This window comes from Oryx dammah, unplaced genomic scaffold, assembly GCF_014754425.2.
Source record: "Oryx dammah isolate SB20612 unplaced genomic scaffold, SCBI_Odam_1.1 HiC_scaffold_23, whole genome shotgun sequence".
Lineage (NCBI taxonomy): Eukaryota > Metazoa > Chordata > Mammalia > Artiodactyla > Bovidae > Oryx > Oryx dammah.
Genome location: NW_024070207.1, coordinates 29,049,631 through 29,074,320, shown reverse-complemented (window position 1 = coordinate 29,074,320; position 24,690 = coordinate 29,049,631).

Here is a 24,690-nt window from a genome sequence, read left to right as displayed (position 1 = left end):
TCAACAACAATGCCAAATGTACCCATGATTCCCTCCCCAGTTATGTATATTAAAGGCTTCTGACAGGATAAACTAAAACTCTAGAAGTAGTTTTATTCTAAACATCCTTTTTCTAAAAATGGCATAGGTAAGAGTTCTGAACAAAGATAGTTCATGCAAATACAGGCAGCACAAACAGGTCTAAGGAATGGTTCAAATTTGTAATTTAACATGAAAATATACTGCCCAGATAGTTTTTGCTGAGGTGTAGACTAAAGGCCAGGCTTCCCTGGTGGCTCAGATAGTAAAGAATCTGCCTGCAATGCAGGAGACCTGGGTTCAATCCCTGGGTTGGGAAGATCCCCTGGTGAAGGGCACTGCAACCCACTTCAGTATTTTTGCCTGGAAAATCCCCATGGACAGAGGAGCCTGGTGGGCTACAGTCCACGTGGTCACAAAGAGTCAGAAACAACTGAGTAACTAAGCACAGCATACAGAGTAAAGGTCAGACTTCCCTGGTAGCTCAGCTGGTAAAGAATCCACCTGCAATGCAGGAGACCCTGGCTTGATTCCTGGGTTGGGAAGATGCCCTGGAGAAGGGATAGGCTACCCACTCCAGTATTCTTGGGCTTCCCTGGTGGCTCAGACGTTAAGGAATCCACCTGCAATGTGGGAGACGTGGCTTCTATCCCTGGGTTGGGAAGATCCCCTGGAGGAGGGCATGGCAACCCACTCTAGTATTCTTGCCTGGAGAATCCCCATGGACAGAATACCTGGTAGACTACAGTCAATGGGGTTGCAAAGAGTCAGGCACGACTGAGCAACTAAGCACAGCATAGTGCAGACTAGAGGTCTTGTAAGAAAAGGATTTACCAATTGACACAAACAGGAGCCTTCATGGCCAGTTGTGTATGCACCTATATTTCTAAAAGAGAGCTTTGAAATCCTTCATACAGAAAATGTGTTTGCAATAAACGCCAGTGCAGGGTGATTCTTAAGTTCCTCTGGCCGAGCTAAGATGTAAATTACCGTAGTGAGATTTCAAACTGAGTCTTAGTATACAAAACCCTCTAGGTCAGAGTCCCTCCAGCAAGCACCTCCAATCTTACTCTACAACTGTGAAGCATGTTAAAAACAGAACATATCATGCTCTGTATAGTACCTGTTTCTTGCATGTTCTACAAGCACATCAGATAAGCCAGCAATATTTTCTCTGGTAGTCTTGTTGGGATTGTGAAGAGAAAATGCACCCATTGATGACATTAAAGGGATATTGTCATTGTCATTTAGTTGCTAAGTTGTGTCTGACTCTTTGCAACTTCATGGACTGTATCCCGCCAGACTCCTCTGTCCATGGGATTCTCCAGGCAAAAGTACTGTAGTGGATAGTCATTCCCTTCTCCATGGGATCTTGCTGACCCAGGGATCGAACCTGTGTCTCCTACACTGGCAGGCACATTCTTTACCACTTAGCCACCCAGTAAACCTATTTAGAGGGATGTAGATTCTTTTAATTTAGATAAAATATAAAGCACATTAAAAGTCTGATAGAAGTGGATTTGCTTCAATATTTTTAAGAAATTTTCTAAGATTTACATTTATTCTTTAAAAAAATACAAACTGAGTGACAAAATACTTGCTCTACAAAAGGGGAGAATACAGATGGTAACATGTGGTTAACCATGGCTGATTATATGTTTTAAAATAATGAAAGTTAAATAAAAATCATAATATTGAAGGAAAAAAGAGAACAAAAACAATAAAGGAGAAATGCAAATAACCTTGAGGAGTAGTAACAGATACAATAGAAGTTAGAAAGCTGAAAGCTAAGTCTCTGGGAGGAGTGAAGGAATGTGATAGAGGAGAGCAATGAAACAAGTGCATTTGTTTTCAGAACCTAGGAAGGGTCAGAAATTATAATCTCTAGGTAGTTCTGAAGGTTTGGATGTGGGCATGGTTCAAAAAAATAAGAGAGAGAGAGAGAAGCAGAATATTTGATGTTCTGTGTAAAGAGCACTAAGACTTCCAGATCTACTCCCTATTCCAACATAAAATGGGGACGATTGAAACAAGGGGATTCTAGACCTGTGGATCACTAAGAATGAGAATGCCACAATTTAAGCCAGGATATTATCTTGGAATCTACATCCTGAGTGATGGAATGCTCTCAGCTCTTTCTGTGTCTGTCAATTTCTACAGCACTGACAACCAAGATTAAAATCCCAGGAAAGGGATTGGAGGGTGGATTCTGCTTGGGCTGGTTTACCAAGGAAAGATAATACACATATACACACTGCAATCAGCTGTACAGGGCCACATTCCTAAATATTAAAACTCTTAAAATGAGAAATAGACCAAAACAAACAAACAAAAAAGGGAGTTTAGAGGAAACAGAGATAATACAGGGAGCAAAACAGAACGTCATTATCATCATCACCATCATGAACAGAACAATGAAAAACATTAACGAATGGTTGGAAGAAGTTGATGAAACTGCACAGAAAGCGGGTAAAATGTCAGGCCTTGGAAACAACAGAAAAGATGAAAAAACAGATCTGTTCTGGAGGTCCTACTTCATAATAGAATTGCCCCCAAAGCCTGAAAAGTAATCAGAGGGCAGGAAGTTATTAATAAAACAATGAAATAGAATTTCCCATAAATGAAGGACAAGAGTTTCCAGAATAAAGGTGCCAACAAAATATAATAAATGAAAGAAAACATAGACAAACTCACATTGTTGTGAAATTTCAGAGAACTGAGGTGCTGAGAAGATCTAAAAACTTCCGTAAAGGAAATAAAACAAACAGAAAACAAAGTAACATGCAGAGGCTCTGAAACAAGAATACATTTTCTCAACAGTAACACTGGATGGCAGATGATATTGGAGAAATATTTTCAAAATCCAAAACAAAAATAATTTTCAATCTAAGAATTATATCTCAATAAGGATCCTTGGGGCTGGTGCACTGGGATGACCTGGAGGGATGGTATGAGGAGGGAGATGGGAGGGGGGTTCAGGATGGGGAACACGTGTATGCCTGTGGCGGATTCATGTTGATGTGTGGCAGAACCAATACAATATTGCAAAGTAATTAGCCTCCAATTAAATAAATTTAAATAAAAAATATGGTTATAAAAAAAGAATAATACCTCATTAAAGCCTCAAACAAATGAAAAGTGATGCTTAATATAATGCTTAAGAGAATACTTCAAATACCAACTAAGCCAAGAGATAATATCTAAAACTAAAAAAAAAAAAAAACTGCAAGTGTTAGCATGCTATTCAGAAATAGCAAGATAAGTGTCAAAAGAAACATCTAAAAGAGTTGAAAGCTATTAGTCTAGGGAATGGTACTTGAGGGTGGAGATGGGGCGGGGAAGTAGACTGCTGTTTTTCTTATTTTGACTTTTTAAGGCATGGTCATGTATTATTTATAAAAAAAATAAGAACTACATAAAAAAGAAATATGATGACTTCAAGAGGGATTTATTTTTGAGCCTCAACATCAACTCATCCTAGTCTTAAGGTAACTATATGATTGATATGAAGAACCTAACCACCTTTTATTAACATAAACTCTTCCAGAAATAATCCAGCAGGTTTTTAATGCTTTACTTACTAAAGTGAGATTTTATGCTAGTTGAATACCAGTGATATAGAAAGCTCCTAAATAATTTTAGCTGCAAAGTAAGCACTGAACTTTTAGTTTCAGAAATGCCCTTTTGAGACATCTTTCTATTGTGCTTCCCATAAAAATTTCTGTGCTCTTGTTGGCCTAAGTAGATGTGTGACATCTCTATCACTGAAAATTTCTCACTACTCTTCCTAAGAATGACATTATTCCAATACAAAAAGAAGTACTAACTATAAGCCAGCTCTGATTAAAACTTTATACAGAGAGGGAAGTTAGGATCTCTTATGTGTGATAATTTGAGTACTCTTTGTGTATAGCCTGTGGGAAAGGATGGTATAAAAAAACAGCCTGGAGTGAGGAAACTCTGGCATCCTTCTTAGATTAATGTAGCACTCCTGTATCCATTTCAACAAAACTGCTTTTGTAGTTTCAGCAGAAAATGCAGTAGACATAGTATACTCTGGTCACTAAATAATTCTATAATCTTGGATAAGATTATAGAATTAACTGAGGATGGAATATTACCTACATTATGGAGTTAGTATAAAGATTACATGAGATAATATTTGTAAGGTGTTCAATGCACGCCATGACACATTAGAGTTCACACAATGTTGTTTCTTAGTTCCTTCTTAAAATCCTTCCAACTTGAAATTTATTCTTATGAGTGATTTATTTTCTATAATTTATTTAGTCTGTGATCACTATGCTATTTCCTAAATCCTTATTTCACCCCTTAAAAAGTTTAGGAAAATGCTGCTAATACTATTTTGCTTTTAAATAGCCCCTTTCCTAGAGTGTATACAGGAGAGAAATACAGTGATTGAAATTTTCATTTTTAACATTTTCAAAGATGATATAGGAAAATAAAATACATAAAAAAGATGATCAGCATTTCTCGACACATATTCATTATTGATAGGAACCTACCATAATACTTTTTATATGGTTAAAAAAATAGGCTGCATTAATATGATACAAATCTACAGTTTCTTATCTAAGTTTGGCCTTCTTTCAAAGCGAGTCTTAATATCCGAAACCCTCCAGATGAGAGTCCCTCCATCAAGTCTCTCCCACCTTACTCTTCAACTGTGATGTGTTTTAAAGTCATTGTGTCTAGGGTTGTTATGCTGCTTTTAAACACTTTGAAGAAAAGTGCAGCTGCAATGTAAAATCCTTACATTTGTCAAATCTTCCTTTCATTCACCTGCAATATTGCATTCTTTACCCATGTAGACAGAGTCTCATGTGCTTTCTTACTTCTACTTTAGGACCTTCTCTGATGCCTTTACTGTCTTCTCTCTTCTCTTGTATATGAGATTTGTATTTAGTAAGGTCCCTGATGATCCAATTCAATCTTTATTTATTGCTCATGTACTTGGTACATGACTAGTATAAGATAACAAAGCAAAGGGCTTCCTTTAACGGACCTACACAAAAAAGAAGAAATGGCTTAGATCCACTGCTGTCAGTTGAATCCTTGAAAAGGCTTGTTTAGAACTATGTAAGAGATGGGGAAGATAACAGTATAGCTCAGTCCCTAGCCTATAGCATGTGCTCAATAAATTTGAGCTATTATTCCTTCCCAGAATAATTAACTACATATTCTTTATTCTATTTACTGTTATCTGTTAAGTTTTTTTTTTTTTTTAATTTGGATTACTGTCTGCTTCCATTACCATGTAAAAAGCTTGTTAGGACCACAGTCCCTAAAAGAACTTACCCCAGTGCCACTCTGCAGAGCACTATGTACAGTACACTTCCCACACCAAGTCCTCAGTCAGTGCTGCTGTGGGTTATGGTGAAAGAATTTTTAAGAACCTCTCTGCCTATGGTATAATAACATCTGGGTTCTCTTCCTGTATTTCCAGTTCATTCAACCTCACCTCTAGTAGTCCCTATTTTTTTTTTCCATATGAGTGCTGCCAGAGCAAGCAGAGTGAATGACCATATATGTGGAATATTTGAGGGTCTCAGAAAGGTGTCTGTCTCTTATATACCATCCTTCTTATCTTATGACTATTTTTTTTAGTTCAAACAGAAGTATCATGCCCACTGATTACTGTAAAATAGATTCTCCATTGAAAAATGAGAAAATGTAGATGCAGAAACCCAAATGCTTTGTCCAGGGCCATTCAATTAATAAATGGAGCTGGAATTAAAGCTCCAAAACCCAAGTAGGTTCTTTGCTCTTGGTAATTTTAAAAATACAGCTATCACTCAAAAGAAATGGTCATCTATTTCCTCAATTTCCTTTTGAAATGAAAAATTATAGAGATGATAACTACATATAGGGCCTATTACTACCAAATCTTTAAAAGGCTTGAGCTTCTATTTTTCTGAAAAATTTCCAGCTAGCTCTGGATGCTACATGCTTGATTCATGTTAGGGATTTAAATATGGACCAGAGACTTGAGCACAAAAGTATTATGAATTTATATATAAAAGTATAGGACCCTTGTCTTGTACCACACTTCCTAATGCTAATGTCAAGGTAAAGACTAGGGCCTCTAAGTTGTTACATTGAGCCCTCCTCCTTCATGACTGAGAAGAGATTTTCCTTTTCTTATCTGTACTTTTTTCTCTCTATGATGCCATTTTCCCCCATCCTCTCTCAATTCCATTCTTCCTCTCATTTCTAAGGCCAACTTGGTTTGGTCAACTGCATTAAATTTCTTATTTGTTCTCAAAGGGAAAACAAATCAGGAAGGGGAACAGAGAGGGAGAAAGTGACTAGACCTAAATGGCTGAAATCTTTATACTCCATTTTCCATTTCAAACACAGAAAGGATAAAAGCTTCTCTATTAAGGGTTATTGTTGGTGTTCACTTGCTAAGTCGTGTCCAATCATTTGTGATTCTTGGACTGCAGCATGACAGGCTTCTCAGCCCTTCATTATCTCCTGGAGTTTGCTCAAACTCATGTCCATTGAGTCGGTGATGCCATCCAGTTATTTCATCCTCTGTCACTCTCTTCTCCTCCTGCCCTCAATCTTCCTCAGCATCAGGGTCTTTACCAGTGAGTTGGCTCTTCACATCAGATGGCCAGAGTATTGGAGCTTCAACTTCAGCATCAGTCCTTCCAATGGATACTCAGAACTAATTTCCTTTAAGGTTGACTGATTTGATCTCCTTGAAGTTCAAGGCACTCTCAAGAATCTTCTCCAGCACCACAATTCAAAGGCATCAGTTCTTCAGCTCTCAGCCTACATTATGGTCCATCTCTCACATTCATACATGACTACTGGAAAAACCATAGCTTTGACTGGATGGACTTCTGTCAGCAAAGTCATGTCTCTGCTTTTTAATATGCTATGAGTGTTATAACTTTTCTTCCAGAAGCAAGTGTCTTAATTTTATGGCTGCAGTCACTGTCTGCAGTGACTTTTGGAGCTCAAGAAAATAAAATCTGTTATTGTTTCCATTGTTTCCTCATCTATGTGCCATGAAGTGATGGGACCAGATGCCATGATCTTAGTTTTTGGAATGCTGAATTTTGAGCCAGCTTTTCCACTCTCCTCTTTCACTTTCATCGAGGCTCTTTAGTTCTTCTTCGCTTTCTGCCATAAGGGTGGTGTCATCTGCATATCTGAAGTTATTGATATTTCTCCCAGCAATCTTCATTCCAGCTTGTGCTTCATCCAGCCTAGCGTTTCTCATGATGTACTCTGCATATAAGTTAAATAAGCAGGGTGACAAAAGAAAGCCTTGACATACTTCTTTCCCAATTTGGAACCAGTCCATTGTTCCATGTTTGGTTCTAACTGTTGTTCTAGACCTGCATACAGGTTTCTCAGGAGACAGATCTGGTATTCCCATCTCTTTATGAATTTTCCACAGTTTGTTGTGATCCACACAGTCAAAGGCTTTGGTGTAGACAATAAAACAGAAGTAGATGTTTTTCTGGAATTCCCTTGCTTTCTCTATGATCCAAGAAATGTTGGCAATTTGATCTCTGGTTCCTTTGCCTTTTCTAAATCCAGCTTGTACATATGGACTTTCTCAGTTCACATACTATTAAAGGTACAACATAGCAAAAAGATGATCCCCAATTCATGTAAAACTCACACCAAGCTAATTTGTTTCTTGGAAAGTCAGAAGATTTCTTTTCCTCAAGCAGTCTCAAGTTGTCTCTGGGAAACCAGAATAATTCACATTAGCGTTGATAACCTCACTCTTTCAATCTCCACAAAAGAAAAGGATACTTTTTCAGCTACTTGTTCTATCGAGATGTGTGAAAATTGGTCAGTAATTCTCTTAGTTTCTCCTACACGACCACTGAAGCATTTTTTTGTTTTGTTTTGTTTTATAGAACTTAACAGCTACTAAGACTGAAAATTATGAAATGAAGTGTTTCATAGTAGTTTCATATTCTGGAAGCAGAATATCAGTAAAGACAGCAAGATGTCAGGCTCTTGGACAATACATATTAGTATAGCCCAAAGCTATCTAAAGAAGAGTTTCTGGGTGAAATGAGGCTTTGTGGTGAGTGGGATACAATTTGAAAATGAGGAAGAAAAGGATGGAATGGGTGGTAATTGAAGAAAAGAATTTGTATTGCTTTGATGGTTAATGGCAGACTTTATTTAAGTAGAGCCTATCTAAGAAAGACTTTATGATCATAATGGGACCTTGAAATACCTCATGAAAAAATTTCATATTTGCCTTGAAGCACCAGTTTTAAGTGGTTCAAAGATTAGCCATAGTTCATTAGAAATTCTGTTGGTAGGGGAGGCAGGTCCCTGGACTTGCATTTGAAAATAGTTCATTGAACAGATTTCCAAAGACCCCACTGCACAGCCAGAGTTGTATAATAATACCAATAGCAGTTCATAGGAAAGTGGAAAAGGCTGTGGAAATTAGAATTTGTAATACCTAGGGTGGCAATAGCAAGAAGGTTAAATTGCCTTTTGCACAGAATTACAGAACTAACCACACCTAATTTTTATGGTATGTAAATAAAAGGGAAAAAGAAGTGAAACCATATATTCAGTTCATTTCAGTCGCTCAGTCGTGTCCAACTCTTTGTGACCCCATGAATCGCAGCACGCTAGGCCTCCCTGTCCATCACCAACTCCCAGAGTTCACTCAGACTCACGTCCATAGAGTCAGTGATGCCATCCAGCCATCTCATCCTCTGTTGTCCCCTTCTCCTCCTGCCCCCAATCCCTCCCAGCATCAGAGTCTTTTCCAATTAGTCAACTCTTCACATGAGGTGGCCAAAGTACTGAGTTTCAGCTTTACCATCATTCCTTCCAAAGAAATCCTAGAGCTGATCTCCTTCAGAATGGACTGGTTGGATCTCCTTGCAGTCCAAGGGACTCTCAAGAGTCTTCTCCAACACCAAAGTTCAAAAGCATCAATTCTTTGGCACTTAGCCTTCTTCACAGTCCAACTGTCACATCCATACATGACCACAGGAAAAACCATAGCCTTGACTAGATGGACCTTTGTTGGCAAAGTAATGTCTCTGCTTTTTAATATGCTATCTAGGTTGGTCATAACTTTTCCTCCAAGGAGTGTCTTTTAATTTCATGGCTGCAATCACCATCTGAATTTTTCTGAGCCCAGAAAAAAAAGTCTGACGCTGTTTCCACTGTTTCCCCATCTATTTCCCATGAAGTGATGGGACCAGATGCCATGATCTTCGTTTTCTGAATGTTGAGCTTTAGACCAACATTTTCACTTTCCTCCTTCACTTTCATCAAGAGGGTCTTTAGCTCCTCTTCACTTTCTGCCATAAGGGTGGTGTCATATGCATATCTGAGGTTGTTGATATTTCTCCTGTCAATCTTGATTCCAGCTGTGTTTCTTCTAGTCCAGCGTTTCTGATGATGTACTCTGTATATAAGTTAAATAAGCAGGTTGACAATATACAGCCTTGACATACTCCTTTTCCTATTTGGAACCAGTCTGTTGTTCCATGTCCAGTTCTAACTGCTGCTTCCTGACCTGCATACAGATTTCTCAAGAGGCCGGTCAGGTGGTCTGGTATTCCCATCTCTTTCAGAATTTTCCACAGTTTATTGTGATCCACACAGTCAAAGGCTTTGGCATAGTCAATAAAGCAGAAGTAGATGTTTTTCTGGAACTCTCTTCCTTTTTCCATTATCCAGCGGACGTTGGCAATTTGATCTCTGGTTCCTCTGCCTTTTCTAAAACCAGCTTGAACATCAGGAAGCTTACGGTTCACGTATTGCTGAAGCCTGGCTTGGAGAATTTTGAGCATGACTTTGCTAGCATGTGAGATGAGTGCAATTGTGCAGTAGTATGAGCATTCTTTGGCATTGCCTTTCTTTGGGATTGGAATGAAAACTGACCTTTTCCAGTCCTGTGGCCACTGCTGAGTTTTCCAAATTTGCTGGCATATTTAGTGCAGCACTTTGGCAGCATCATCTTTCAGGATTTGAAATAGCTCAACTGCAATGCCATCACCTCCACTAGCTTTGTTTATAGTGATGCTTTCTAAGGCCCACTTGCCTTCACATTCCAGGATGTCTGGCTCTAGATGAGTGATCACACCATGATGATTATCTGGGTTGTGAAGATCTTTTTTGTAGAGTTCTTCTGTGTATTCTTGCCACCTCTTCTTAATATCTTCTGCTTCTGTTAGGTCCATACAATTTCTGTCCTTTATTGAGCCCATCTTTGCATGAAATGTTCCCTTGGTATCTCTAATTTTCTTGAAGAGATCGCTAGTCTTTCCCATTCTGTTCTTTTCCTCTATTTCTTTGCATTGATCACTGAAGAAGGCTTTCTTATCTCTTCTTGCTATTCTTTGGAAGTCTGCATTCAGATGCTTATGTCTTTCCTTTTCTCCTTTGCTTTTCACCTCTCTTCTTTTCACAGTTGTTTGTAAGGCCTTCCCAGACAGCCATTTTGCTTTTTTGCATTTTTTTTCCATGGGGATGGTCTTGATCCCTGTCTCCTGTACAATGTCACGAACCTCATTCCATAGTTCATCAGGCACTCTATCTATCAGATCTAGGCCCTTAAATCTATTTCTCACTTCCACTGTATAATCATAAGGGATTTGATTTAGGTCATACCTGAATGGTCTAGCAGATTTCCCTACTTTCTTCAATTTAAGTCTAGATTTGGTAATAAGGTGTTAATGATCTGAGCCACAGTCGCTCAAAAGTAGGAAGTCTAGAAACACCTGGAGTAACAGGCAAATTGTTCCTTGGAATGCGGAATGAAGCAGGGAAAGGCTAATAAAGTTTTGCCAAGAAAATGCACTCGTCATAGCAAACACCCTCTTCCAACAACACAAGAGAAGACTCTACACATGGACATCACCAGATGGTCAACACTGAAACCATATATTACATCTACTTTATGGTTAGATTCTTGTCAAAATCTTAACTTTTTTGTGTCTTTCTAAAATGCCCCCCAGAGGGGGCAGGATCATGGTGGTGAACTAAGAAGACCCTTAGCTCACCTTCCCCAAAAATCACACCAAACCTACAATACTTATAGAGTGACTTTCACTGAAATTGACCCAGGGACTATCAGAACAGCCCTTCTACAACCAAGGCTGCAAAGAAAGATACAAAGTCTGACAGGAAGGGGGTAAATGTCATCTGGTTGGAACTCATGTCCCAGTGTTGGACACAGAAGAAGAGGCGGATCTCAAAAATTCATAGATCATCCCTAAGAAATGAGAGGTTTGAGGCCCATTTTAGGCACCCCAACCTTGAGTCCAGATACCAAAAAAATAAGACCCACTACCTGGTTTGAAACCAGTGGGGCTTACCAGAGAATTCTAAGAAACTACGACTCTGCTCTTGAAGAGTGCATGCTCCCAGTCCCAGCACATAGGCAGCAGATTGAAAACTTCCTGGTGCTCTGGATAGACTGCCAGGACCACTCTAGCATGCATGTCAGTGCACACCAGGTTCCTGCTCCAGCCCCTCCTGCACCAGCACTCAATCCTTTAGCCAGAACAGAGATCTTTTTGGCTTTGTACACACACACACACACACACACACACCCTGGGGAAGAAGTGAAGCCAGCCAGCTTGGGCCCCACTGCCACCCTGCACAAGAGTACGCCAAGAAAGGAACTGAGCCAGATCAGGCTAGAGCCCTGCATCTATTCAGGGCAAAACCTCAGAAGTGTAGCTCCATCTCTGAACAAGGCAGAGATCCAGAGCCAGATCATAAGTATAGATCCAACCCCCAAGGTTGTGGACACGCCCCCAACCAAGACAGAAACTGCCATCATGCCAGGAAGAATCCCAGCTTCTTCAGGCTCCTGCCCCAGGTCTGGACCCACCTCCTGATAAGGTGGTGACCACCACCCAAATAAACAAAATAAGAAATGAAAGAGGAGAAATAACAGCTGACATCATGAAATACAATCATAAAAGAATACTGTATCAAGAGTTATATGCCAACAAATTGGACAACCTAAAATAAATGGATAAATTCCTAGAAAAATATAATTTTCCAAGTCTGAATTAGGAATAAATTGATAATCCAAACAGAAGAGCCAGGAATGTAAAATGGGGAAAGGACAGTCTCTTCAATAAATGCTGTTGGGAAAATAGGACAGGCACTGCAAAAGAATGAAATTGGATGATTATCTTACACCATATACAAAAATTAGGTCAAAAGGGAGTAAAGACTTGAATGTAAGATCTGATACAGCAAAATTCCTAGAAGAAAACCTAGGTAGTAAGCTCCTTGACATAGATCTTAATGAGAGGGTTTTTTTTAAATTTGACACCAAAATAAAAGTAATAAAAGCACAAATAAACAAGTGGGAATACATCAAACTATTCCCACAACAAGAGAAACAATAAAATGATAAGGTATCAAACAGAATGGGAGAAAATACTTGCAAATCATCTATCTGATAAAGTGTTACTATTCAAAATATACAAAGAACTTGTATAAGTCAATAGCAAAACAAGTGAAATCCAATTCAAAGAATAACCAAATGACCTGCATAGATATTTTTCTAAAAAATACATACAGATGGCCAATAGGTACATGAAAAAATGTTCTACATCACCAGGGAGATGCAAATCAAAGCACAACAGAATATCACCTCACACATTTTAGAATGGCTATTATCAAAAAGACCAGAAATAATAAATGTTGGTAAGGATGTGGATGAAAGGGAATCCTCATGCACTGTTGGTGGGAACATAAAATGGTGCAGGCACTATGGAAAACAGTATGGAGTTTCCTCAAAAAAATAAAACTGGAACCTCTTTATGATCCATCAATTCCACTCTTGAGTATATATCCAAAGAAATTAAAAACATTAATTAGAAAAGATATATGCACGTCAATGTTCACAGTGGCATTTTATTTATAATAGTCATTATATAGAAGTAACCTAAGTGTCCTATAACAGATGAATGAATAAAAAAGATGTGACACACTTACACAATGGAATATTATTCAACCATAAAATGAATGTGATTTTTTTTCCATTTGTTACAATATAGATTGACATGGAGAATATTATACTTAGTAAAATAAATCTGATAGAGATAGAAATATACTACATGTTTTCACTTATATGAGGAATCTAAAAAATAATACAAATGAATCAATGTAACAAAAAGAAACAGATTCACATATACCAAGAACAAATTATTGGTTACCAGTGGAGAGCAGGATAGAGGGAGTAGCTAGATAGGTAAAGGGGATTAAGAGGTACAAACTACTATGTATAAAATTGGTAAGTTACAAGGATGTAATGTACAGCACAGGAAATATAACCAATATTTAGTAACAACTTTACATGGAGTATAATGTATAAAAATATGGAATCACTATGTTGTACACCTGAACTAATAAAACACAATAAGTCAACTATACTTCAGTCAATTAAAATAAATAGGTAGATAGATAGACAGCCTTCTAATCCATTCTCTCAGCATTTTATCTACCCAAAAAGTAAGTGTAACTCAGACTTCGGTAGTTATATTTAGTGTGTTTGAGAAGCTGGGCTTATTCATTATTTATAAATCTCATGGCAAAATGAAAGCCAGTCATGCACTGGAGAAAAGTACACTGGACTCTGCATTGGGAGATATAATTTGGCCCTTGCTCTGCCTTGAGCATGTGTTTCAATCTCTTTACCGCTCTGTCTCTATCTCTCTTTCTCTCTCTTTGCTTCAATTTTACATTTTCTAAAATGAAGAGAATCAGCTATATGTTCTTTAAGGTGCCTTCTGAAACAGAAGAGAAGGGGGCAGGGCACAACCTTTAAAAGACTGACATACCATAGGACATGACAAAAATTGGTTAGAACCAACTTGGTCCAAGATGGTGGAAGATTCCACTTCCAGTGGACTTTGAGTCTCATTATATGCATATTGTAGTACATTAACATACTAAATGACACAACCACCAGTGCCATGACAGTTCTGAGGTTAACTATAAAAGGTCAAAAAATGGGCAGTGGCCTAATTCCTGGGAATGCCCACCTCTTCCCTGAAATAATTGAAATAATCTTCCCACTCATTAGCCAATGAAATTACCCAGCCCCTCAAAACTAGACACTCCATATTTCAGGGCCTCTTGCCTTCTGCAATGGCCCACACTCTGTCTGTGGAGTTTCTTTCTCCCCAAGGCCTTTTGCTTTTTGAGACAAACCTCATTCTATCTATGGAATGTGTATCTCTCTAAATAAATCCATTTCTTACCTATCACTTTATCTCTCATTGAATTCTTTCTGCCATGAGACATCAAGAACCTGAGCTTCACGAGAAATGCAAATCAAAACTACAATGAAGTATCACCTCACCTGTCAGAATGGCCATCATCAAAAATCTATAAGCAACAAATTCTGGAGAAGATGTGGTGAAAAGGGAACTCTTTTGCACTATTGATGGAATGTAAACTCCCACCAGTCACTATTGATACAGCCAGCATACAGATTCCTTAAAAAACTAGGAATTAGTTAGGGATGACCCAGCAATCCCACTTCTGGGCATATACCCTTAGAAAACCATAATTCAAAAAGACACATGTACCTCAATGTCCCCTGCAGCGCTATTTACAATAGCCAGGACATGGAAGCAACCTAGATGTCCACCAACAGATGAATGGATAAAGAAGATGTGGTACATATATACAATGAAATATTATTAGCCACAGAAAATAATGCATTTGAGTCAGTTCTAATGAGATGGATGGACCTAGAGCCTGTTATACAGAGTGAAATAAGTCAGAAAGAGAAAAACAAATATTGTATATTAATGCATACATATGAAATCTAGAAAAATCATACTGATGAACTTATTTGCAGGGCAGGAATAAAGACAACAGCATAGAGAACTGACTTGTGGACATAGCAGGGAAACGAGAGAGTGGGATGAATTGAGAGGATAGTACTGACATATACACACTACTGTGTGTAAAATAGATAGCTAGTAAGAAGTTGCTGGGAACACAGGGTACTCAACCTGGAGCTCTGTGATGACGTAGAGAGGTGGCATGGGGGTTGGGAGGGAATATATGTATACTTCTGGCTGATTCACATTGTTGTATAGAAGAAACCAACACAGCACTGGAAAACAATTATCCTCAAATTAAAAATATTTTAAAAAGAACCTGAGGTTCATTAAGTTCTGAGAACAGGTAGATGAGCTCAAATAAAAGACTGTGTTCAAGTTCTAATCTGGGTTTATGCTGGGTGGAGTCCAGCATGCAGGTTTGAGTTCCATCTGAGTTGTGCAGTTTCACTTCCAGATACAGTATAAAGTTCTATGATCCTGTTACAGAATGCCTGATACACAGTAAGGTCATACAATACCAAAATGTCGAAGTGTGGAGCAGAGAAATGTTAACTGAAGGGCCATATAAGGAGACGGGTGTCTCAGTTCAGTTCAGTTCAGTTCAGTCACTCAATCTTGTCCAACTCTTTGAGACCCCATGAATTGCAGTATGCCAGGCCTCTCTGTCCATCACCAACTCCCAGAGTTCACTAAAGCTCATGTCTATAGAGTCAGTGATGCTATCCAGCAATCTCATCCTCTGTTGTTCCTTTCTCCTCCTGCCCCCAATCCCTCCCAACATCAAAGTCTTTTCCAATGAGTCAACTCTTCGCATGAGGTGGCCAAAGTACTGGAATTTCAGCTTTAGCATCATTCCTTCCAAAGAACACCCAGGGCTGATCTCCTTTAGAATGGACTTGTTGGATCTCCTTGCAGTCCAAGGGACTCTCAAGAGTCTTCTCCAACACCACAGGTCAAAAGCATCAATTCTTCGGCACTCAGCTTTTTTCACAGTCCAACTCTCACATCCATACATGACTACTGGAAAAACCATAGCCTTGACTAGATGGACCTTACTTGGCAAAGTAATGTCTCTGCTTTTGAATATGCTATCTAGGTTGGTCATAACTTTCCTTCCAAGGAGTAAGCGTCTTTAATTTCATGGCTGCAGTCACCATCTGCAGTGATTTTGGAGCCCCCCAAAATAAAGTCTGACACTGTTTCCACTGTTTCCCCATCTATTTCCCATGAAGTGATGAGACCAGATGCCATGATCTTAGTTTTCTGAATGTTGATCTTTAAGCCAACTTTTTCACTCTCCTCTTTCACTTTCATCAAGAGGCTTTTTAATTCCTCTTCACTTTCTGCCATTAGGGTGGTGTCATCTGCATATCTGAGGTTATTGATATTTCTCCTAGCAATCTTGATTCCAGCTTGTGCTTCTTCTAGCCCAGCATTTCTCATGATGTACTCTGCATAGAAGTTAAACAAGCAGAGTGACAATATACAGCCTTGACGTACTCCTTTTCCTATTTGGAACCAGTCTGTTGTTCCATGTCCAGTTCTAACTGTTGCTTCCTGACCTGCATATAGGTTTCTCCAGAGGCAGGTCAGGTGGTCTGGTATTCCCATCTCTTTCAGAATTTTCCACAGTTTATTGTGATCCACACAGTCAAAGGCTTTGGCATAGTCAATAAAGCAGAAGTAGATGTTTTTCTGGAACTGTCTTGCTTTTTCCATGATTCAGTGGATGTTGGCAATTTGATCTCTGGTTCCTCTGCCTTTTCTAAAACCAGCTTGAACATCTGGAAGTTCACAGTTCATGTATTGCTGCAGCCTGGCTTGGAGAATTTTGAGCATTACTTTACTAGCTTGTAAGATGAGTGCAATTGTGTGGTAGTTTGAGCATTCTTTGGGATTGCCTTTCTTTGGGATTGGAATGAAAATTCACCTTTTCCAGTCCTGTGGCCACTGCTGAGTTTTCCAAATCTGCTAGCATATTGAGTGCAGCACTTTCACAGCATCATCTTTCAGGATGTCTGGTGCCCTCCAATCCCCTCAAACACCCTGAAAGCTTTCAGCAAAGCCATCGGAGTTCTAGGCCCCAGCCAAGAGAAGGGGAGCTTTCATCCAGCACCCAGTCTGGGTCCTCCCACCAGTGCCCAGACCTGGCTGAAGAGGCAGATGTCAGCTGGCGACACCCTCAGGGCCAGGTCCCCAGACCCTGCCCAGCCATCATCCCTGAGGGCGCCAGGTGTCTAAGACACAGCCAGCCTTCAGGCTTTTCATTTAACCTGGAGAGAATCATTTTTATAGGATCAATAGAAATGCATGTTGTAGCAAAAGGCCATCAGGTGAACCCTCAGCTCACAATGGCCCTGCTTTGACAATAGCCTAACCACAGAGCAGGGAGCAGACGTAATGACGGCAACCACCTTACAACTTAACCCTGACCTCAGGCCACCTCCTAGGGGTAGACAACTGACCTAAGCTGTACTCAGTTTTGAAACATGAATGGAGAAACTGAAGTTGGTTGAAGCTCTTACCTTAATGGCAGCATCCATACACTCCAGGAGACTGCTGCCACCATTAGGTCATGGAGATGGGGATGAGCTTGCAGTTCCAGCTGCTTTAAGGCCTGGACCCAGCTAGTGAGCTGGCTGAGGCGAGAGTACTGGAGCTCCTCAGCGCATGGACCTCAGTGTGTCCCTGGGGTCCTTAGCTCACCTGGCAGCCCTAAGGCCAGAGAGTCTGGAAAGAAGCTGCCACCTCTCACTGCACTCTGCCCAGAAGACCGCTAGGAGTCTGGCAGAGTGAGACTTCAAACCACGCATGCAGAGTCTCAAGGTAATAGCTGCACACCTGCTATTACAATCCTATGGTCCTGTTAAAAAATGGAAAGAGCAAGTTATCATTCAACCAACAGCCAGGAAAAGCAAAAAAATTTATTAAAATAAAACAAACAACAAAAACTGTACATTGTAAAGGAACTGCATTAAAATGACTTTTAATGGCAAAATTAACTCATCTACTCTTGTACTATTCATGTTAAAAACAGTATAGGATTACTGGTTTTAGTCATCTGTTCCATGTACTAAGAGACACTATGGATTGTTGTATGGTGCTCAGTTGATAACTGGTAGCCACAGTTAATGGGAGGAGATTCAGCAATTTAGCAAAGCAAGAAGAGTAGAATGTCATTCACACAAACAGAAGGAGAAAAGAAAGTGAAGTCACTCAGTCGTGTCCAGTTCTTTGTGACCTCATGGACTGTAGCCGACCAGGCTTCTCTGTCCATGGGATTCTCTAGGCAAGAGTACTGGAGTGGGTTTTCCTTCTCCAGGGCATCTTCTTGAACCTGAGATGGAACCGGGTATTTTGCATTGCAGCCAGATGCTTTTTACCAGGCTCAGCTGGAGACCTGTGTTCAATCCCTGGGTTGGGAAGATCCCCTGGAACAGGGAAAGGTTACCCATTCCAGTATTCTGACCTGGAGAATTCCATGGACTGCATAGTCCATGAGGTGGCAAAGCATCGGACACAACTGAGCTACTTTCACTTTCACAAACAGAAGAAGAGGATGCACTTAAATAGAAGAAACAAGGCTGTGCATTTGCTGAGCCTGGTACCATGGTCCTGAAAAGACTCTGGCCTCATTCAGGGTAGATGCTCTTATGGAATTATGTAGGGTTTGAAAACAGACATCTAGAAAACAGCATGGATTTGTCTTTTGTTCTTCCATTACTGTAAATATCAATTGATTTTAGTCTGCAGCTGTAAAGCAGCCGAGTCATGTAGCATCTGCAACAAGAGGGAGATTACATTTGAATTCTGTATTAAAAGAAGCCTGGTTTGCCTCACTTTCAGCCACAAGTTCTTTGAGTCTGGAGGTTATGTCTTACTCATTTTTGTGTCACCCCAAAGTCTCTTATAGCATAATCAACACAGATTCATAAATTATAAGCATTAAGCTGTCATGTTAATCAATAAAGAAGTATTTGCATTTTCAAGATTCAAAGCTTGTTTTTTTAAAAGGTGGATATTATATACTATGTTGGGTTTTAGTCAATATATAAAAATCATTTGTGGTTAATATGTTAGGTGTCCAAAAGCACACTGACATACCCAAGAATCTTTGGAAAGCTTCTTGACTATTCTAAACATACTCAATTAAGTTTAGTTAATTACCTTAGAAATTAATACAATTAATTTACTTAGAAAATATTTATTCTACACAGGTAGTTTAAAAAGTAACCTATCTAAACTATATGTGAGTTATTAATTTGAATTTGTGAGATTCTCTAAATATGTGGCATCAAGTCTCTTGTGTTGAGGCCAGGTTGATTATGGATGGAAAAGGCAGTCTCTAGTGCACAGTGTTTCGTCCCCTATTCAGTCATATCCCCTGGGCCTGGAACACTTCCTATCCAACAAAGAGCCCACACAGCCTCTGCTGGACTTATTATCTCCTTGTATGCTAGCATGAATGGTCAGTCACTTCAGTCGTGTCTGACTCTTTGCAACTCTATGGACTATAGTCTGCCAGGCTCCTCTGTCCATGAGATTATATCCAGCCAAGAATACTGGAGTGAGTTGCCATTCCCTTCTCCAGGGGATCTTCCTGACCCAGGGGTCAAACCTGCATCTCCTGAATCTCCTGCATTGCAGACCAGTTCTTCACTGCTGAGCCACCAGGAAGCCCACCTCCTTGTATGGGAATATCTATTTGTTCTTTTGTTCTGCTTAGGTGAGTACTTGAGTATTCAAGCACACTCTCAGCTTTCAATATTTCAGACTTCACTGGAAGGGAGAGTTGTCCTTTTACTGAAGAATGAGTGTTGCCAGTAGGCCCATTGCTTTTCACTAGCTGCCTTGACCACGTTGCTACCCCGGGGAACTGCTGTTCACTGTTGGAGCTGATCTTGCCCTGTTTTTTCTCTAGGTGAATAAAGGCTTTGTCCATCCAGTATTTGACTGTGCTGTTTTCCTTGGTTACTCTTGATACCAAGATGCAGTGAGAAGAATCATTTGGACTTCTGTATCTGGTGGCTGGCATTGTAATGATCTTTGATAATTCTTCAGGTCATTGAAATCCTTCCCTGGAATTGGTGAACAATACACACAGTGTTCTTCTCAAAAACTATAATAGTGATGATGAGATGATACCAGAACAAATGATAATGGAAATTATAAGGGTTTCAGAATCAAATGCCATAGTCTGTATATAAGAAATATTAATTTTTTAAGGATCCATGTAAGTGTGAACTAAAAAACAATAAATAGTTAAAAGCTTTAGTTAAAATATGTTTAATAATGATTATAAAATATGATAATTTGGAAATGTTCATATTTTCCTGGAATCCACAGTACTGTTTGTTGTCATACTTAATACTTGAAATTTTTAATTTTGAGAGCCAGCCATGAGTCTTCATTTTTACTTCCCTTCTTAAATGATGACAAAGACCCCTCCATCAAATGGACTGCCTTGAATGTTTCCTTCTGGTTCAAAAGTAATATTCTCAGAAGCCCCTAGAAGCCTCAAATAGTAAATTTGCCTTTGCCAAAGCCAAGTACCTAATTAGGATTTCTGAGCATGTATTAAATATTTCTTTCTTCTCTAAAAAGGTACCATGAAGACCAGTCATTTAAGATCCAATTATATACTATGCTCATCTTCTGTTTCTTATTTCTTATTATATAGGTTCATTAGAAAATTCTTCGTTGAAAAGTTTAGACTCATATGCAATGCTCTCCTTATCCCATCCCTTCCCTGTGTATCCTTTTGGATCTTAAATCAATAAAACTACCAATGATGGATGCAAACAGTTTAACTTTTGGTGAAAACTGACATAGGAAAAACTTATTTATGGCTTGAAGAAATGAAAATTACATAATACTTGCAATCATAATGGAATTTTGGAAGGCCTTAACATCATTGCAGCCACTCTAGAGGTACAGGTTTTTCAAATACCTTCCATGGGTATTCCTACATTTCCATAAATGTCCCTTAATTTTGTTCTTCCCCATGTAGAGTATTGATAGGAGTTGGTGAGACTAGAAGAGGAGGGAAAGTAGGAGTAAATAGTCAGCATTATAAGCATAAGGGCATTCTAGCCTGGCTAAATTTATTGTATTGGTATGATAAGCATTTGCAAAAACCACACATTTTGCTAGGAATCTTTAAACAACCTGTGTATGAAAAAGTCAGTGTCTGAGACCGCAACTGCACATTTTAGGATGACATGGATTGATGGGGTACCAAAAAAAAAAAAAAAAGCCACCTCATAGGCAAATACTCATTTTAAAGCCACTTGAATTGCCAGCACATTTTGTCTTACAAATGTAAAGCTATATTTTCAAGACACAAAACCAAAATAGTACTGAAATCCATTAGAAGTACGTGTGAAGGAGTCAGGCTTTGAGGACTTGGTTTTGATGATTTGAAAAGCAGAGGAAGAACGTTAAACTAATTTCCACCTGTATAGGGATTTGTTTTCCTCGCTCATTTAATATCAGAGCCAACAGTAATAAATGGTTTACTATGACCCTAAAACTCTCTCTTCATTTAAACTAACTGATTGGCAAGTCTATGAACAAATAGGTCATTTCCCATAGAAGGGCTATCATATATGCACTTTTTATTGCCATATTTGAAACCCCTTCATATTTTAGTTAAACTGCAATCCTTCGCATGCTGACTACACAAGTATGTTCTATGACCATGGATTAGTGACAGTGGTTAGTAAAACTAATTAGTCATTATAATTAACAACAGCATGGTAAATCTTCCAGGCTACTTAGTTCAACATATAAGGTTAAATTTGAAAGACATCTTTCTTTTTTTTCAACCCTTCACATCAGAAGGGACTATTTGCTATCCTTGTTTTCTAGCACTGGATATAAGACAGAGAGATAAAAACAACTTGCCAAAGGTCAAACGGAATATCAGGAAAAGTACTGGGAATAAAACTTCAGGCTTACTGATAACGAGGCACTTGGTTCCATTGCCTGACATTCTCATGCATGGTATTCTGACTTGTCTCCTATAAGATGCACTACTATTGCCACTTCATTCTCTATAATTGCTTATTAGACTGGAGCTAACATGAATCAACACCAAACAGTGGTAGATATGACACTATTTTGAAAGAGAAATTTGAACAGAATCGAGCTCAACTGTGACTCAAACATTCAGAAGAATCAGTTGAGCTTTCAATACTTTTAACCATTCCTCTTTTAGTTTACCTTGAAAGTTCAAATCTCAGATTTGTCTTGGAAAATTACTTTTCACATTTCTCATAACAAGTCACACCTTCTATTAGCACATGATCAATTTTGTTGCTAACTGGTCATAATCAGACAATACAGCCAAAGACAAAAGATACTCACAAAAACTTAGCTGGCCGTATCTCAACTTTAAATTTATAGTACTAAAGTGTGTTATTAATATACTTATGAATAGAGCTGCATACAAGGAAATATTCATGTTTATATGATATGTATTGATTGAAAATAGACATCCTGTCAAAAATCCATCTGTAGAAGTCTGCTTTAGAGATAGTTTATTATGCTGCCAGGTCACTAAATATATAAATCCTCCTCTTGTACTTAGAGGAATTTTAATGAAAAAAAAAAACATTTGAGACAACTGTATCAGCAGCTGCATATACTGAAATGCATGATGTAGGAAAGTGGGCAATATATTAAATTATCATTTTTCAAGCTGTCTCTATATTGGGTTAATAAATTGATATTTTTATAAAATTAAATTACATAGCAGAGAGAAATATTCCTCAAATTGGTTTTACAGATGTTTTAATTGAGTATCTTTTGGGGTGGGATGTAAGAAATTGAACTGACTGGTCATTTTAATACATTAAAATAATTTGTGTAGATGATATGAATATTAAAATAAACACTTAATGGGATCACAATAGTTCAAAAATCGGGTGTTATCATTAGTTCTCTTTCTGGCATTATTATGAACATTCCTAATACATAGAACTAGATGCACTAGTAGGCTGAATTTCTCTGTTTTGCATTCCTACTACCTTTTTAACCCAGATTCTTATCAATGCAATAAGTCATGTGCCAATTCAGAGTTAGAAACCAGAACTAAGGCTAAACTATTGTGTTTTTCTAGCAAAATGTTTTTACTTGCTTTGCCTAATCTTATGCTAAATACTCTAAATAGCTCACAGGGTAGCACTTGTAGCTCTTGCCTTGATATAACTGATTCCATTCTTAATTAAATTTTATGACAGCTCAGATCTGAAAAGCAATCTATTGTTTCCCTGTCAGATTTAGAAAAGACTGATATGTCCAAAGGCTTCCCTTGTTACTCAACTGGTAAAGAATCTGCCTGCATGTGGGAGACCTGGGATTGATCCCTTGGTTGAGAAGGTCCCCTGGAGAAGGGAAAGGCTACCCACTCCAGTGTTCTGGCCTGGAGAATTCCATGGACTGTGTAGTCCATGGGGTCCCAAAGAATTGGACATGACTGAGCAAATTTCACTTTCAGGACTTCCCTTGTGGCTCAGGTGGTAAAGAATCCTCCTATAATGTGGGAGACCTGGGTTCACTCCCTGGTTTGGGAAGATCCCCTGGAGAAGGGAAAGGCTACCCACTCTAGTATTCTGGCCTGGAGAATTCCATGGACAGAGTCAGACATGACTGAACGACTTTCACTCAGTCGCTCGTAAGTGAGTTCATCTTCTCCTGCGAGAGCTCAAAAATTACAACTCGCTGCTGAACAACTGTAGACTGGAGAATGTTGGATCCCACCAAAAACATATACCCCATGTCCAGGGGCAAAGGAGAGGCCCCACCAAGATGGTAGGAGGGGCAAAATCACATTTAGAATCAAACTTCATATCCACCAGAGACGCTTGGAGGACTCAAACAAAACCTTGTGTACACCAGGAGGCCACACAGACTGAACAAGATCTGCCTTTGAGTGAGTGTCTCCTTTGGAGGTATGGATCAGCAGTGGCCTGCTGCAGGGGCAGGGGCTCTGGGTGCAACAGACCTGGGTATGGCATAAGCCCTCTTAGAGGAGGTCGCCATTAACCCCATCATAGAGCCACTCAAACTACCACACAATTGCACTCATCTCACATGCTAGTAAAGTAATGCTCAAAATTCTCCAAGCCAGGCTACAGCAATACGTGAACCATGAACTTCCTGATGTTCAAGCTGGTTTTAGAAAAGGCAGAGAAACCAGAGATCAAATTGCCAACATCCGCTGGATCATGGAAAAAGCAAGAGAGTTCCAGAAAAACATGTATTTCTGCTTTATTGACTATGCCAAAGCCTTTGACTGTGTGGATCACAATAAACTGTGGAAAATTCTGAAAGAGATGGGAATACCAGACCACCTGACCTGCCTCTTGAGAAATCTGTATGCAGGTCAGGAAGCAGCAGTTAGAACTGGACATGAAACAACAGATTGGTTCCAAATAGGAAAAGGAGTACGTCAAGGCTGTATATTGTCCCCCTGCTAATTTAACTTCTATGCAGAGTACATCACCAGAAACGCTGGACTGGAAGAAACACAGCTGGAATCAAGATTGCTGGGAGAAATATCAATAACCTCAGATATGCAGATGACACCACCCTTATGGCAGAAAGTGAAGAGGAACTAAAGACCCTCTTGATGAAAGTGAAAGAGGAGAGTGAAAAAGTTGGCTTAAAGCTCAAAATTCAGAAAACGAAGATCATGGCATCTGGCCCCATCACTTCATGGCAAATAGATGGGGAAACAGTGGAAACAGTGTCAGACTTTATGTTTCTGAGCTCCAAAATCACTGCAGATGGTGACTGCAGCCATGAAATTAAA